Below are 15,117 nucleotides of genomic sequence, written 5' to 3' on the forward strand. Positions count from 1 at the left end.
TCCTGCTAGACCCAACCAGGAAGCTGAGAAATAGCTTTTAGAGATCACTTATTTCAACGCAGATAATCCCATATTAAATTGTGGATTATAGTCAGGTGTATATCTCAAAGTGAGACTTTTTCACTTAGAAAGCCCTCACAGGGATTTTGATGTTGCTGTAAATCTTTGTGTTTAGAGGGGTAGGACCAAATCAATCAGCTTCAATAGGCTTAAAACTCTCCCCTGTGATAAATCTTACAGGTCAGGCTCTTCGTCATGCTGCTATAGGCTTTGACTACCAGGGGAACTGGCGTATATGAGCCCCTGTCTACCCCTCCCTCTCTTCTATCTGTCCGCCCCAACTTTAAATCTTCACGTCCCCTTGAAGTAACTGACCACTTTCTGAGAGTCCCTGTGCTCCCTTGTCTTGTAGGTTCCTCAGGGTTGTTGTTGATGCAGATGGCCTGCTGCTGTAGAGCTGCCTGACTCAGTCTGCTACAGCGATTAATATCAGTCTCCCTGTTATCACGCTAGCTATAAATAATGCTAATGTTAACTTAAGAACAGTTACAGTCCAACTGCTAAACCTGTTGACTTTATCTGACATGTTTTAAAAGAGCAGTCTATCAATACTCATTCACAGTTCATGCAAACAGAGCATGTACACCATCGGTCTCTTAATAAGGTCTGCCTGCTCACCTGCTCGTTAACACAAATATCTAATCAGCCAATCACATGGCAGCTACTTGATGCATTAAGGCAGGGGTCTTCAACCTGTGGCTCTGGAGCCTCATGCGGCTGTTTGACTCCTTTGCAGTGGCTCCTTGTAGCTTTAAAAATATTATTAAAATAAAGGGCTTTAAATATTTTAATAATAACAACACAGACACTAAGTAAATTCATAATATAAAATTTGGACTAAAAATGCATCACCTCTTGAAACAAAGCTTTAATTTTTTGTGATTTTTGTGTAGTTTTTTTTTTTTTTTTCAATTTTTTGACATTTTTGCAAATTAAGAAAAAGAATTTCACATTTTTTAAAGATTTTGCAAATTTTTGAATTTTTTTTAGAAATCCCTCTTTTTGCAATTTTAGAAACTTTTTACAATTTTTGAAAATTAAGCAAAATTTTGAAATTGCATTATTTAGGGATTTTTTTTGCAAATTTATAACATTTCATCAATTTCTTTGAAATTTTTGCACATTTTTTAAATTCATTTTTTATTTTGCAAATTTTTGATCTTTTTTTTTAATTTCCAAATTTTGCAAAATTTATAAAATCTATGACACTACAAATTTCTTATTTTTCCTTAAATATGCAAATTTATTGAAAAATAAATTAAATAAATTGATTAATAAAAATTTAAAAAACTAAGAAATCCCATGTACAAATTTATGAACACAAAAACTGCTCCTTAAAATAATTATTCACCTGATTATACACTTTTTTGTCTTAATCTGAAGATAAAGTAGATTTTGCGGCTCCCGAATGACTTTCATCCAGGTGAGCTGAGGCAAAACGGCTCTTTTGAAAGTAAAGGTTGCAGACCCCTGCATTCAGGCATATAGGCATGATTAAAGTGATTTTGAGCTTTTAACTTCGAACTATTTTAGGCTTTGTATCAGACTGCGTCTCCTGTAGCTAAAGAGACAAACAATTCGTTTAAAGTCTGCTTCCTTTCAGTCACAAATTCAATCAGAGATATTTCAAATTCAGGAGCTGCTCCAAATAACTTTCTTTGTGGAGCTTAACAACTCATTTTCTGCAGCACAATGAAATGACTTCATTCTCAAAAAAAGAGAAGAGAAGAGAAGCAAAGCATGGCAGAAGTTAGAGAAGCACATAAAAATGTATTCAGGAGGCTTATTAAATCTATTGAATTAAGAATAAAAAGCACTCTGGCTGCCTGGCGTTAATACACTCCCTAAATTACATCCCGCTGTGGAACGTTTCACATAAACAAACACATATTTGGCCTAACTGAATTAACTCAAATTCCTTGTACACACTCCAAACGATGACTTCAACACCACAAATCACACCCTTTTATATGGCAGCTCTAAACATTGGCAAAGCTTTCTCATAGACTTCTTCTCCTGCTTCATAAAATCTGTCTAATACATTGTTATAAGACAAACAATATCTCAAACTTTTAAGTTTTAGTTTCCTTGTTTATCATAAACAAGAAGGAGGAAACAACCAGTGATTTAGGGTCCTCCTGTAAAAGCTTTTCCCCAAAGTCATTCCCTTGGTGCTTCTGCTTTCCATTAACGCAGAGGAAAGGCTCCAAGCTCTCCAGACAGATGAATCGAAGGAGGAACCCGGTATGACAGGTGATGAGATGCAAAGAGGAAGGGAGGAGAGGAATGATCTTTGAGGATGTTGAGAGAAAAAGGCAAAGACAATAAACACGGTGAAAAAAGGCTCAGAGGGAGAGTTGTTCAGGAAAAGACCTCATCAAGAACTTGAGATTGTAGCGAGGTGGGGAGGGGGTGGGGTTAGTGTGCGTGTGTGTGTGGTGGGGGCTTCAAACAGCATGACAGCTGATGTAACAGAGCTGAAAAGAGAGGCCAAAATGGGGAGGATGGAATTTCTAGCCTTGAGGTTAGAGGTGTGAGCATTAAGTTATAAGAGAAGAGGGGGGGCGGCGAAGGGAAGAGAGGGGGTAAGGGTGGAGTGAGCAGAGGGCTTTAAATGAATCGGAGGGGAAAGAGGGTGTGATGGAAGTAATTAAATAAGGAGCGATGCTGCTGCCATGCCACAATTCTAAAGCTATTTCCTCCTCCTCCTCCTCCTTTTCCTCCTCCTTTTCCTCCTCCTCATTATTCTGTGAACGGATTAGCAGTTAAAGCACAGCTCTATAGCACACTTATGTTACAAAGCAGACCTGAAAACAAACTGCAATCCCTCCAAAACATGTGCCATAAATGGCTCATGCAGAGCAGTGTTTAACAAACTCAAATATGTGCAAATTAGGGCTGCAGCTATTGAATATTTTAGTATTCGAGTATTCTACTGAAAATCCCATCGATTAATCGAGTAATCGGAGAAAATACATTTTTGTTTAGTTAAAGAGCAGTTATTTTTCAAATGAAAATTTTTCTCTTTAAGAAATAGAATTTTCTGATACAGCATGTCCATAAGAGCACGTGCTTTGGTAGCTCCAAAATTTGTAAACACACTTTGACACATTTTTTGTGCCTTTGTCATCTCATCAAATGTTGCGGACCCAAATGGCACCCGTAGAATGACCCATTAGTCTCCAAACTCCAGAAAAGAAGCTAGATTTGTTGCTAGTTGCTATTTTGTATAAGAAGTAGGTCTGAAAACTCTTTTAGTGTGGCCTCAGCTCTATTTGAAATACCACTCTTTGATCTTTTTAAAAATGAAACGATTCCTCGAGGCAGAGAAAATCACTCGAGTAATTTTCATAATCAAGTACCTCGAATCATTCGGGGAATCGTTTCAGCTCTAGTGCAAATGATCAAAAAGAAGAAGCTTGGGAAGTCATTTATAGCAGGATTGATGTGTGTTAAAGTTAAAACAGTTGTGAATCTTTTGGTTTGTCTTTTGAATATATTCTTCCAGCGGAAAAGTGAAGGTGTTTGTGTTAGCTCTATGAAAAGAGAACAGAGTAAATAAAACATAAAACCCAAAACCAAGACTCAAATATAAGAAAAACCACACAGCTGAAACACAAAATCTAAACTCAGCTGAAAGACTTCTAAAGCATTAGGTTTACCTGTCTGAGTTCAAAAATACGTGCTAGCATTACTGTCACTTGAAAAAGCTTCAGGGTTCTTTATAACTTCTGCGTAATGTCAATATGTGGACACAATTCATAAAGAAATCAGTGATTCATGAAGATTTAAACAGGGAAAGTTGCAGCAGCTCGACCTCAGCTGCAGGAAATTAAAGGCACCTTAGGGCTTCAAGACATAGGGGAAAAAACTACATTGCAATGTGTTTGTGGGATGTGAAAAGTAGAGGAAATGAAACTGTGTAATTACTGTCTGATTTTAATTACACATATTAAACTGAAAATGAACTCTACTCTCCTTAAAATTTGAATCTCAGTTTGGTCTAACAAAACAAAACTTCTCTTATCTTTACCACACTTGATTTAGCCCTTCCTCAGCAAATCTGACACTAGGCCTGCAAGATGTGCAAAAAGAAACAATACACGTCATACTCACTTTGTCATATCAGCAGCAAGTGTGGTGAACTAATTCTTAAAATTTTTAACATTAACTAAAACTTATCCGAAAAACTTTCATTTTAATCACTTTATTGTCAGTAAATTATTCTGAGGTTAGCTTAAAGTGATACTCCGGGATGGAACAAGTTGGGTCCTATCACAAGGTTTAGGGCAGAAATTACCCCTACAGCAGTGTTTTTGTGCAGCAGAAGCCCAGGGCGCACGCACCAAACACCCCCTCCCTGCTCGTCTGCCGGTTTCCTCTGCACTCAGACGGGGCCATATTTTACTTGACCAAAAACACAAATAAACGGACTCCCACCAAAAAAATCTGATATCGGTCTGCATTCACACTTTATTTAGAGAATTTTCAGCGCGTTACTTTCACACAAAACACAGTTAAATAAGGCTCTAGTTCTCATCGTGGCGTAAAACGGCGCTACCTCCGGGTGGCGTGCCAGATATAAACAAACGCAGGTAGTCAGCCAGGAGGAAGAGATACAATGAGGACTAGAGCCTTATTTAGCGGTTTTTTTTTTTTTTTTTGACAAACAATCTTGATGTTGATATTGTCAAACAAAAAATCCAGATATATAGTATTTTGATTTTTTCTCCCACCCATTTCTTGCACAAGCGTATTTGTGCAATATAAACAGATTTGCAATATTTTGTGCTGCCATGAGGCATCTCTAACAGGAACCAGCTTATAGAAAAGTCAGCATTGCAAGTCTGTTAAAAACTTTCATCTCGTTATGACCCCAAAAGAACTGTGCCGTGATATAAATTATCCACAAATCCAACAGCACTAAGATGAAATGCTTGATAGCATTTTGTTTGTCAGTTTCTTAGACAGAAGTGATATTGCATTTGCATGTTCATAGTGAGTCGTTGCAGATACAATTCGCCTCTCAATTAAAAAAGAACAGCTTTCAGAAATCCTTGCATTGAAAAAAGGAAACAAATACAGGTCAATTAAACACAACTGAGCCCATTTAAAATGGATTTCATATGCTCCTATAGCTGAAACCAAATCAGGCAAAAATGCCGGGTTGTAAACAAAGCACGGCTGCTGCCAAAGCCAGCCGGCCTGCCCTGTATGCAGTCATTAGCCTACATCCCACAGTCTGCTTCCCATCACCTCCTCATGTAGGGAGAGGGGAGGGAATCCCCTCTGGTAATGATGCCTTCAGTCCCTGTCCTTCTGAGAGGAGTCAGCCATCCATCAGTGAAAGGAGCACCCCCACTCCAACCCTTCTTAACCCCACTGTTACATCCATAACAACAATCAAGCTTTCAGCCCTTTATTTTGGGACAAACCTCTCGTGCTCATGATGAGTGGTGAAGCCAGTGTGTTTGAGAGCACATCAGAGTGGCTCAAGCAGGCTGCAAAGAGCCGGTCAACACCATAACAGCATCATTTCAGCACTTTACGCCCATTACAAGACAGCATATTGAACCCTGCGTGTCGGCATTACAAGACCACAGAAAGTGTCTGTGAGATTTGAGTGTAAAGGATTTGCAAAGCCTGCAGGGAGATGAGAGCTGTTAAGAGACTGTCAGACAGACTGGCTGTCTCTACAGAGCTTAGATCACAGAAGCCTCCATCAGTGTCCACACTCCAGTGTGTGTACAGGAGCAGTCTGATGACCCACGTTCAAAACACCACAAGTCAGCTGCACTGATCGATTGATGTGTGATAATGGCTCCAATAGTCAGGACATCTACAGAGAGATGCATGTTTGGATGTATGTTTGTGTGTGTGTGTTTCTGTGTCTGTGTGTGTGTGTGTGTGTGTGTGTGTGTGTGTGTGTGTGTGTGTGTGTGTGTGTGTGTGTGTGTGTGTGTGGAGGGGGAACTCTGCTGCTGAGACAAAGCCCCCTAACCCCAATACTCCTACCTCCTCCTGCCCCCCCAGCGCGATGCAGGGGTATGATGCCCCATCCCCCGGGAGTGTGCGGTCCTTCTGCAGGATGTTGCTCTTCTTTGTCTGCCTGACTGACTGACTGACTGGCTCCCTGGCTGAATGATGACTGAGCGTGTGCGAGCGTGTATTTGTGCCGTATCCAAACCCCCCCCCTTAGCCCCTCTTGTCTACCCCCAACTCACAGCGAGCTCGTCGTCCCAGCATCAACACCCCACTCCACCAACCAGGCCGCGGCCTGCCTCCTGATTATGTGGTATCCTAGCGACAGCCAACGGGGTGCCTATGGAATCCCCGTGCGGAGCAGCATGCTGATTGGACAACAGGATCCTCCCTAATGAAGATGATGGTAATGATTTTACGCCGTGTCTCCCCTCCCCCTCTTGGCTGCTGTCTGAATACTGAATTTTTTAAAGATGCATGGACCCTCCTACACAGGGTTGTGTTTTGAATAGTCAAACCCAAAGTAATGATGTGTTGCGTTACAATATCGGCTCAGAGACAGCACACTCTTTATTTTGCCAGGTATAGGTCTGACCAGCTGAAGCTACATTTCCAGTTTAGTTGGTTGAAATTGCACTCCAGGTCGACACAACCTTACGGTCAGCATCATTTCATTCAGCATCCTGCACCTCTGAGTGGCCCAATTTTCTATCATAACATCAAGCAAAGGACAGGAGCAGTGACTTCTGTCCTGACTCAACATCTAACCCATTATCTTGCTAGCAGGGCAGTAATCATCGCCAATTTGGTGGAAGACTGACACTGACGCTGGAGAGTTAAAGCGGAAAAAATGACAGACATAGAAATTGTGCATTTGAAGATGCTCATTACTTAGTAATTGCACAGAATGTCACATTTGGACTGAATCGGTGGTGTAATTTACCCTAATACTGCTGAAACAGCACCATTAAACCCCAACCTAACACATCCAATCTATGAGATCTAGTGAGAAAGTATCTCATCAGCTTTTTTTTCAGCAGTCATACAAATGAAATGCAAAACAATACAAGTAGAAAATTATGATCCCACCATAAAAGTGAAATGGGATAGCTTTGCAGTTAAATTCAAAGCGTTTTTAATGACGGTAGAATTCATTTCTGTGGAACAGGGCAGATAAAACCTGAGGATAATGGCATACTTATAGTCTGCCCCGGCACATTAACACGCCACCCAACTGTCTGGCTCTATGAAATGTAGCCATTTGAATCATTTGGTGCTACTATGTGGTATTGATTGGGGCCAACCATGCATGAACCCCATTGATTATCATCTTCTCATTAGCATATAGATTAGCTGGCAAAGCAGCCGGGAATGCAGGCCTGGAGTGTCGATCTCAGCTGACGGAGCTGTGTGCACCAGATGGGGGTCAAAACATGAGGAGAAGAGAGGAGAGGAGAGGGGAATAGGTTGGCTCAGTTTTCTGTGATGAACTTAAGGATCTTAAAGCTACAGACCTTGAAAGTGCTGTGATATCCCAGAACAAACAGAGTGATTCAAGTGAAGTGAGGCTTAAGAGGTGGGCTTTCAAACGAGTAGACCGCATCTCCTGTTTAAAGAGCGTTCAAGCTCATTACGAATTAAAAGAACACTAATGCTAAATAAGCTTATCCAAAGAGAAATGCTGGAAAAAAAAATGAGCAACTCAAAAATAAACTTCAGTTCATGCGTCCTGCATCCCAATCATTTAAAACAGGAAATCCCTTTTTCCTTTGAGGGGCTCAATGAATTCATTAAGGCTGTTTGTCGGTCTGGTTTCAATTACTCTTTGTTGAGAACTGCCCGTTTATACTCACACAGGAGAGATGTAACATCTGCCTGCCAGACTCATCAAATTTTATGGACACTATTGAGTGTTTAAGCTGGTTGTAGAGTTTCTTTTTAGTAAGTGGAAGATTAGACATCCTGTCTTTATTAGCTAATCCTTGGGGGTGACTGTTAAATCTGAAACACATTCATCGGCAATATAGAATAATTACATGCATGTAGGCCTGTCATGATAACAAATTTTGCTAGAGGATAATTTAAAAAAATATTACTGCTGATAAATGATATTATTGGCAATATTATTTTGATTTTGTTTCCATTTTTTCATTGATTTAATTATGATAAATGGGATAATAAAGTGAGTACACCATGTCAGGGGCAAGAAACTTTAATTTCTTAAGAGTATTTAACAGTAATAAAACGGTCAGGATCTTTTAAATAAAATAAATTAAAAAATATAATAAATTTAACAAACAAGAAAGAGAAAAAAAATACAATGAAAATAAAATGGACCCTCTGTTAAAAAAAAATAAATGTCAATGAAAATAATTCATACTAATCAAAAACAATAAAACATAGACCCTGTCTCTAAAGAAAAAAACAAAACTCCCCAAAAAAACCCACAAGAATATTAACTATAGCCTAAATAAAAGGGAGTTTATACAGTTCCTGAATTGTTTGTAACATGTACTTTTTCCCAGTCAATCCGTACTGTTTGTCAAACATTTTTAACATTTCTGGCTTTCAACTGTATTGAAGGGCTGCATTTCTTTGGCAATGTAGCTGTCTTTGAGCGCCCACCATTTGGCACTTTTATTTCTATTTTCTTTGCCGACCAAAAGCCTCAGTAAGAGCGAATTGTCAAAGAACAAGGCTCCACTGCACCTCCTCTTCTTCTTCTTCGTCGCCACTATTTTCAAACAAATGCGACATATCAGCTCGTTGGTGTTCATGAGCTCACACTTTGTTCATTCTGATAAAAAAACAAAATATTCCCACACTGGGACTGTGGCAGGCGGCTTAAGAACCGTACCTTTCGTGCCATCACTCATATTAGCATGTGTTTCCTCCTTACCCCTCAGGACGCTCGCTTCAGCTCTCTCCGTGTGTATGCGCGATCAGACCCGTCTTCACCCCAACGATCACATTTTTGACAGATGCTCACTCCGCTATAAATCCGCTAAATCCGCTGTAGAACCTATGCAGCCCAATGTTAAGAAAGATTTACGTAGTGAGCCATCTTCTCATTCAGCCTCTTTGATCGGAAGAGAGGAGGAAAACAAACACGCATGCACATGTCAGTTTATCGAGGCTGGCAAACTTACCGAGGACGTTTTTATTTCTCGTTCGGTTAATTGATTTATTGATTATCGTGACAGGTCTACATGCATGCTAAAAGGAAACAAACCATGCTATGCAGGTGCCAAACTATACGATCCATTGGCACAAAATTTCAATCCGGTTTAAAACAATAAAGTACATTATTTGAGCAATAAATGCAAAAAAAGTATGATATGGAATGGCATTAGCAGACTAAAAACTTGACATTCTTTATTTACTTGACATTTTAACCTGAAAATGACTAAAATCATAACTTGATTTTTACGATAAATGCTCAGATTTCTTGCATTTATCCTTTTTCTTAACTACTAGTAGAAGCATAAGTGTAGGGGGAATCTGTCCATCATTTTAAACACATATAGTTGTTGGAGAAATCAATGAAAATAATCAATAGCTGTAGCCATAAGTTAACACAAGTGATACAGCTATTTAATCCCTTATCTACAGCACTCAGCACGCCAGCCTCACTCTGGTTAGTCTGTGATGGATGACAAGGTCTGCCCCATGAACCCTGACTGTAAAAGTCAACCCCAGCATCCTTTGCTCCACACAGACTCACTTCCTCGGTGATGCAGGGGTCATCCCCTGAGGACGATGACGGTTGATGAGTCTTGTCCTAACAGAGAAAAACAGGCCACTGCCTTTGTTAGAGTAAATGTAAGACAGAGATATCCTCTGATCCAGAGGCCAGATTGGTCTCTGTAATTGAGACATCTGACTCAGGCGGACCAGGCCTTCCACAGCTGAGTAGACCAGCACAAAGACGCTCTGGCTGCTTTCCAGGTTAAGTGTGCTGAGCGTGTGTGTACCATTCCAGCACACAGAGTCATGCTGCGGAGATACAAAACACTTTCACTTGATGCTCCCCTGCAGTCTTTTCTTGTTAATCTGGCCAAGGAGGTGCAGATTGCTGCACAAGATGCAAGAAACACTTGGACTGTTAATAGGTCTCAAAATAAATACTCAAGAGCCAGACAGAAAGAGACTGAGAGCGGGCAGCAGTCTGACTGATACACCAATGATTCTCCCTCTGATCTATAAATAACACGGTTAAATAGTTTTGGCAAAGCTTGCAGATTAGAAACCGGCTTCAATCCAGACTTTCAATCAAAGCTGTCTCTGAGGAATCACTCTCAAGCGTCAATCACACACTAAGATGGAAAGAAATAGGTCAGGTGCAAGCCAAGATGAGAGCAGCAGCACAGAAAAAAAAATGTAGGGCTACGTTACAAACAAGCATTTCCATTTTCTATCAGCGGAGGCAGGGAACCAGCCAGACATCAAAAGTTCATTCAAGGACAACAGACGCGCTTCTGGGTCACAAGACACGCACAACCTACAAGTAGGACAGGGAGACTTTTTCAATTTCTGCAGGGATGCTCTCCTTTGAAACATATTCTACATTTTACCCCTAATTTAGTTTCCACCACATTTGATTATTTGTATTTAATCAATAAGTTCTATTTTCTGCTCAGTTTTTTCTCCAAAAACATTTTCCTACACCTGATCATGTCTATTTAATGTAACAGGCTGTTATGACTCACTGAGGTTCGAACCAGCAGACTTTAACATCTGTACCTGTGCTGCTCGGTGCTGAAGACTATAAAGTGCAGGATTCGTCCCTGTGTATTTAGAATGCAACACATTTTGCAGGTGTCTGCTTCGACTTGATATAACAAACACTGCCACAGAATTCCTCACCGTGGGGGAAAATGTGACATTTGCTTAAGACAAACATCTTTGTTGTTGCATGTAGATCTTTGAAGAGCTCCTCTGTGTCATGCTGACTGACAACAGGTGACAAGCTTTTTCCACAAAGGGCAATTCTGCTCCTTTCAACCCTCGCAGCAGTTTCCTTTAATAGTAGACGCATAAATATTTAGTTTTATCACTAAAATCTGGCTTGTCTTTTTGACTTTCTACAGGTTTGCTTTTGAAATGACAAAATATACCGCCCTCTTGAGTTAATCTTCTCACTAACCTGGAGGGAATTTCTAAAATAATGCAGACCAAATAACCTATGAAACTACTTGTGGAAATGCTGTTTAAATGGAATCGGCACCTTGCTTGAATGGAAACACATCTGGTCAGTATCATGCCAATGAAAGCTTGCCCATGTATGGTGATTTTGGGCAAGACAAAAAGATCAAACACCTGTCTGAATTTTTTGTCTTTGTCCTGCTAATGCAGTTAGATTTGTAATTTTGCTTATAGAAATAGTGTAAGAAGCAAACAGGTGCAATGTTGGAGCAGTGCACATATGCAAAGGAAAAATATGATTGTGATGTCTAACCCACACGCTCTTGCAAAATAAATCAGATTTTGAAAATAGCAATGAAAAGTTAATTTGAAGAAGTACTAAACTTAAGCATAGGCAATTTATTATAATAGCTTTCTTTTCTTTTAACTGGATTAAGTAAGCAGAACCCCCCTGTAATAAACCCCATTCGCTCAAGCAAAAATATTTTAGCCTCTTCAGAGAGCCTGAGGCTGCTTTTAGACTTAAAACTAACAAATAACTGTCCCTGATCTGACCCTTTCAGGGGACACAGATAATGAGTGGTGCACCACAGGCAACAGTTGCAAAAGGCCAGAGGCCTCATTTAAAGAACTGTTATCTGCTGAAGATGAACACAGGGGTCTAATTAATGTGGCTGTGGAAGCCGCATAAACATAACTTGACCTGAATGACTTTGATCCATCTCTCAAATTGTGGAAGACTTTTGATGAAGGCCCATTTCTGGGCAAGAAACGGTCAAATCTGAACTCGTCTGTATATTATTATTCCTCTTCAGAGCAGGATTCGGGCGGTTGCATATAGGGATGGGTACCTTTCACATTTGAAACAATATGGTACCCGTACCGGTACTTGGCAATCGATACCGGTACTCAATGATACCAATTTTGGATTACTTTTTTGTGTTTCTGTGGTAAAAAATATAAACAATTTTTTTATGACAATTTTTTTTTTTAACCTAACAATTATTTGTCAACATTTAACCTTGCAAAGCTGTGTTTATGTGCAGCATGGAAAATTGTCTACTCTTCCAATCCCTCCCAGTCACAAGGATGCATTTAGGTACCTAAACATGGTACCTTTTGATTTTAAATGAATCGGTACTCGGTACTTTTGACAAAATTCGGTCGGTACCTATAAAAATACCTAATTCAGTACTCATCCCTAGTTGCACATGTAAAGTACTTGGAGGTTGTGCGCTATAATGCATGTGGATATATTTGGTGATTAGAGAGAAGGCATTATTCCAGTAAAGCAAGTGCTATGGAAAAACTCACTATCCCCGTGTTCCTACAGCCTTCCACACTGTAAATCAACACTATCAAATCATGAATCTGACACGACATGCAGTAGAGCAAGTATCAATAAAGAAATTCAGTAGAGACAACATTGTGGATTGTACGTTTGCCAATCCTTGTCTGAGCTGATAATCTGCACACATCAGCTGCAAATACAACACAATCTGACCCCAAATAACCTCACTTTTGAAAAATGGTCTCTTTTTAAATATTTTTTTTACAAGGACACAGAAAAACTAATGACTTATAACAGTCAGTCCGATATCTTTACTTTGTATGTGTATATCATGTAAAAACCTCTGAATGAGGTAAGATAGGCATGTGAGTGTGAGTTTGTTTTTTTTCCCAGGTATCTGCTGCCTGACTAAACAGAACTTTGTTGAGACCTGTTTAGCCTTGATGGTTTGGTCTAAACCACACAGCAATATTTTCATTTTTTCATTCTCTTTTATCCCTTTATTTTTCATCATCTATTCACAATGTTGTTTTTGATAACAAGCAAATCTTGGGCGCAAAAATACAATGTTAAAGAAAGTATTCTCAATATGAGCTAAAATGTGTCATCAAGACGGTGAAAATTTAGGCTTTGGCAAGAAAATGGTCTTAAAAAGTTGTTTGGACAAGAATTTTTGTCGTTCACCAAGAAATGTCCAGCAGGTAAGTGCTAATATAACCAGTTTAACCTTCAAAATACACACATATCAGCCTCAAATGAATCTGTCAGACTGCTGCTGAGGTTTTAAAGCAAATTTATAAATTAAGATCTTTATCGATAAAAACATGAGGCATGCTTTTCCATAAACAGAAGTATCAATAATGGAAATTATGAGTGAATAGCATTAATGATCCCAATCCCAAATGGTAACAAAACACAGCTCAAATTCCTCAAACAAGTGAAGAAAACGCTAAAAAATTTAAGACCAAGCTGCTCTGTATTAAATCAATTAGGCAGCTCACATGTTCATACATTTAGGGATTTTCTCTGGTTTCACTGTATAACAGTCTGACTCAAGCTTCGGCCTCTACAGTCAGAAACTTTTCAAACAGAATCCAGAAATAACAGTCTGATTACTGACACATATTAAGAAGAAACAGTCAACTTAGCTTTGAAAGCTTTATCCATAGGACTTTTCACAAATTATTTTCCAAATGCATCAGCAGTCTAGCCTCTGATCCTCTTTACAGATTTGTACCAAGGCTGAACAGAAGCAGTGTACACTGAAGCACAGTAAATAGCAACTGTAGCAAAACGCATAGTGGGGATTTGTAAACCTTCTTTACAAAGGTCTGTCAACTTTGAAACACATTACAGGTTGGAATAAAATTATTTTGGTCTGTGATTTTACTTTAATGATTTAGACCCTGGAAAATGCCAAGAAAGCTGGTGGCTATGCCAAATAAAGCCCTTAAAGGCTAACCATACATTTTCCCAGCCCAGTAACTATATTTTAAGTGATTTTATGAGGCCAAATGCTGTACTGCACCAAAAATATGAAGGCCCATGATAGTGACGAATTGAGAACCAGGAGTAGCTCTTAGCCATCTGTGCTATGTTTCCCTGTTTTGGAACTTTTTATTTCACCAACTGTATAGACATAGTTCAACACATGTTTTGTTGCTCTTAGTTTCACCATATTCGGGTCACTTAAGGGCCAAGGCATCATTATTTAAGCTCTAGGGTACCAAACTCTCTGATGACCTACACTTGTCAAAATAAGTAACTCCCCCTCTGTTCAAGGGGTCAAGACCTGAGGGAGCAAAGTCTCACAAGAGAGCACCTGGCTAACTTTTGCCAATAGCTGATAAGGTTAAGAAAAGCAAATAAAGCTATAGAAAAGATGCTGTGTGCTGCCATGAACACTTTGTTCACATGCTTTCTCACTCACTAACTTCATTCATAGCTGATGTTTCCATCATAACTGGCAGCAAATTCCATTACAACACTGGCTAACGTTAGCACAACAAGGGTTATTGTTATTCGTGATGGTGCACTTGTTTTTTTTACCAAGCTAAGAGTGGCTATGCATGCTTAGCCGATGAAATAATGTCAACATTAGCAAACAAGCTAAAAAAAAAAAAAATAGTGCTCTTTGGGGGCCTGAGAAGACGCTAGCTAGTGCGACCGTTTAACCTCACGCGTTCCGACACATACACAAACACAGCCCCTCGTGCCAGCCGTTAACACCGCGTGCCAAATGAGGAAAAACAACGTGGCCTTACCGTTTTTTCAAGTCCTTAAGCCTTGTCCCTCTTTCTGCCTGCTATCCCTCGTAGTTTTTCCTGTTCTGTTCTACACCATTTCTAGCTGGTAATGCTGTCTGTATCCGACAGGATCTGAGCAGACCAGCAGCAGCTAAAGAGCAGAGCAGGGGTGGGCCAAAGCAACTCTTTTCATTTGCATTCCAAACTGGTAACGTGACGCAGAATTGACCAATGATAACAGAGCATGATCTAAGACCCCGCCTCTTTGACTGTCAATCACTGGACCCCCAACTCCCCCCGCCCCTCTTGTCCTTTGCTCCATGCGCCTGTCAAGTGGCGACCGCTGTCCTCATCTCCATGGTAACAAACTAACGTAAGCTTAGCTCGGTGGCT

General features: G+C 39.8%; 1 protein-coding gene across 1 annotated transcript in view; it reads right to left on the reverse strand.

Moving 5' to 3' along the window:
- Window positions 1-14,916, reverse strand: part of phc2b (polyhomeotic homolog 2b (Drosophila)) — a 47,488-nt gene extending 32,572 nt beyond the window's left edge. Inside the window, exon 1 of the mRNA XM_074673235.1 lies at window positions 14,743-14,916. The gene's annotated coding sequence lies outside the window, so the exon portion shown is untranslated. The remainder of the gene's footprint in view (window positions 1-14,742) is intronic.
- Between the last annotated feature and the right edge of the window lie 201 nt (window positions 14,917-15,117).

Source organism: Halichoeres trimaculatus, unplaced genomic scaffold, assembly GCF_033239565.1.
Source record: "Halichoeres trimaculatus isolate MK-OKI-2021-1 unplaced genomic scaffold, fHalTri1.1 fHalTri1_scaffold_1, whole genome shotgun sequence".
Lineage (NCBI taxonomy): Eukaryota > Metazoa > Chordata > Actinopteri > Labriformes > Labridae > Halichoeres > Halichoeres trimaculatus.